The 3106-nt window shown below is 45.4% G+C and overlaps 1 protein-coding gene across 1 annotated transcript in view; it reads left to right on the top strand.

The window, feature by feature from the left end:
* The window catches only part of Fam162a (family with sequence similarity 162 member A), a 29683-nt gene that overhangs the window by 21841 nt on the left and 4736 nt on the right, over positions 1–3106 (top strand). The gene's annotated exons all lie outside the window — the stretch shown is intronic.

Genomic DNA, 3106 nt, shown 5'->3' with positions numbered 1-3106 from the left:
GCCTCAAACTCAGAAATCCACCTGCCTCTGCCTCCCAAGTGCTGGGATTAAAGGCATGCGCCACCATCACCCAGCTAACTATTTGTTCTTATCTAAGCTGGTACTAAGTGGGTTGCTGGATACCTAACAGCAAGATTAATAGCCATTTGTTCTCAGCTGGGTCAGTACTTTCCCATGGAGGGCAGTTATGCATTTAACTGCCAGTAAGCAGTTATGGCTGACAGACCAGTTAACGTTCAGACAAGATTGCTCCCAACAATTACATCTCCTAGCTCCAGAACAGTGTGAAATGGTAATATGCACTATTTTAGTTTGTTTTTAAGCTTAGCATGATGATCGTAACTACATCCTACAAAATCCACACAAGTATCTGCCTTGGGAGTAATAGTGTTTTGATGCAACTGCTTTAGTTCGGATCTTAAACATCTTCCAAATACCCACAGGTGTTGGCTCTCTTAGGAAGTCATAGAAACATTAAGAGGTGAGGCAGACGGTGGTGGCGCACGCCTTTAGTCCTGGCACTTAGGAGGCAGAGGCAGGTGGATTTCTGAGTTCAGGGCCAGCTTGGTTGGTCTTTAGAGTGAGTTCCAGGACAGTCAGGACCACATAGAAAAACTCTATCTCAAAACCAGAAGTAGAAAGAATGGGGGTGGGAGTTGGGAGGCCTCATGGAGATCTTCAGGGATCCTAATCTCTTCAGCTTTTTTGCTTCCTTCAAGGTAAGTGCTACCCCCCGCCCCCAATCCTCTCACACTTCAGCAGGGTATTCTGCCCCTGCACAGACCCAAAGCCATGGGTGCATTAATCTTGGACTGAAACCTCAAGATTCAAGCAAATTAACCCTTGCCCTTGTACTATGTTGGTCATCTTGGGTATCTCTCCCTGTAACCAGGAGACGTTTCCTCTCCCACCTGCCTTTGTAACCTTTGGCTGCAATTTAGACTTTTTCAGAATTTCTAAGTGATCTCGACAGGTTCCCCCAAGCCAGGGGTTTGCAGCCTTAGTTAGTACTGTTGACAATTTGAACTGGAATATTTTGGGTTTTATGAACTGCCATGTGTGCTGAAAGATGTTTAACCACATCCCTGGCCTCTACCTCTTGATGCAACAGTACTCTCTTCAAGAGTGTTTCCAGGCCTTGTCACATGTCCCCGGAGGAGGGACATTAGGACAGGGGAGGGGGTGTTAGGGTGTGGGGGAACCTGTCTCAGGTAGATGCATTGTTCAGCCTTGTGCTAAAGGGCCTGACTGGCCAGCATGTTGGCCAGGAGTGAAATGCTCTCCCCTGTGGCCATTCTCCTCAAAGTAAGGGACTTAACGAAGTTCCCTGCAAACAAGAAATTACTCCTGGACTTTTTGGTTCTGGTCTCAAGTCAAGTTGAAAAAGACCAGGGTAGGAGCAGCACTTCTTGTCCAGATAGACAGCTTGTATCTGCTTCGAGTTCATAGAGCCCTGCCCCTCCTGCTGGTTGAGTTAGAGCTTTAGAGAGCACATCATCATCACTGGAATTATTTCAGCAGGAAAGCTTTAGTCTTCCATAACCCAGTTCTTGCTTGTACCCCAGTTTCTTTTTTTTTTTAAGATTTATTTATTTATTATATATAAGTACACTGTAGCTGTTTTCAGACACACCAGACGAGGGCATCTGATCTCATTACAGATGGTTGTGAGCCACCATGTGGTTGCTGGGATTTGAACTCAGGACCTTTGGAAGAGTAGTTAGTGCTCTTAACTGCTGAGCCATCTCTCCAGCCCCTGTACCCCAGTTTCTTGACAATATCTTAGCAGAAACAAGATGATCTACACCAGGGGGTGGGGTACTATTTAGTGTTTGTTCACCATACCCTTGCCTCCCTTGTCTGGTTCAAAGATCTTCTCAGACTTGATAGTATCTTGCCTTTCATTATTATCATTGTCTGAGGATTTCATATATACATAAAATGTGGTTTGATTTAATTTAGCCACCTATTCCTCCAGTTCCTACCACATTTTCCTTCCAACTTCATGTGATTTTTTTTTTTTTAATCCAAACTTGTTCCTTTTGAGATGGGTGGCAACTGTCATGGCCACATTTAAATCTATTTATAAATGGTCTCCTAAGTGTAAGCTGTGCCATTGTTTGGAAGGACCATAAGATTTAGTTGACCAATCACATAAAATGGTGAAAATGGTGTTTTTTTCAGTTCCTTAGGGTCCAGCAGGCTGCAGACATGAGATTGGAGCTGTAGGCTGAGAGCTCACATGTCAAATTGTGAACAGGGGATAGAGAGGATGAACTAGGAAAGGCAGGAGGCTTTTGAGACCACAAAGCCTATCCCCAGCTTCAAACTTCTTCCAACAAGACTACACCTCTTAATGCCCCCAAATTTAATGCCACCCACTGGAGACGAAGCCCTGATTAAAGAATACTAGTTCTGGCAGTGGTGGTGCATGCCTTTAATCCCAGAGCTTGGGAGGCAGAGGCAAGACAGATTTCTGAGTTCGAGGCCAGCCTGGTCTACAGAGTGAGTTCTGGGATATCCAGGGCTACACAGAGAAACCCTATCTAAAAAAAACAAAACAAAACAAACAAATAAACAAACAAAAAACCGGGGCTGGCAAGATGGCTCAGCGGGGTAAGAGCACTGACTGCTTGCTCTTCCGAAAGTCCTGAGTTCGGATCCCAGCAACCACATGGTGGCTCACAACCACCCATACTGAGATCTTAACACCCTCTTCTGGAGTGTCTGAAGACAGCTACAGTGAATTACACTGGAGCAGGCAGGGCCTGAGCAAGCGGGGCTGGAGCGAGCGGGGCCGGAGCTCAATTCCCAGCAGCCACAAGATGGTTCACGGCCATCTGTACAACTACAGTGTACTCATACACATAAAATAAATAAATAAATATTTAAAAAAAAAAAAACAATAAAGAATGCTAGTTCTGTGTCCTTGCCCAGGGGTAGACATGACAAGGTTCTAGTCAGGGGCCAGGGCCCAAGGACTTAAGGTTTTGGTTCCTGGAAACCTGCCTTTCCCTGAAGAAACTAATTGTCAGTCCCACAGCTGCTGTATGCTTTATCTGTGACACACTTGAGATAGCCTGGGTTCCTTTCGTGCAGCATTGCT

This window comes from Mastomys coucha, unplaced genomic scaffold, assembly GCF_008632895.1.
Source record: "Mastomys coucha isolate ucsf_1 unplaced genomic scaffold, UCSF_Mcou_1 pScaffold12, whole genome shotgun sequence".
NCBI lineage: Eukaryota > Metazoa > Chordata > Mammalia > Rodentia > Muridae > Mastomys > Mastomys coucha.
Note: the sequence above shows the minus strand (reverse complement) of the source record. Positions and strands in the feature narration are given on the sequence as shown.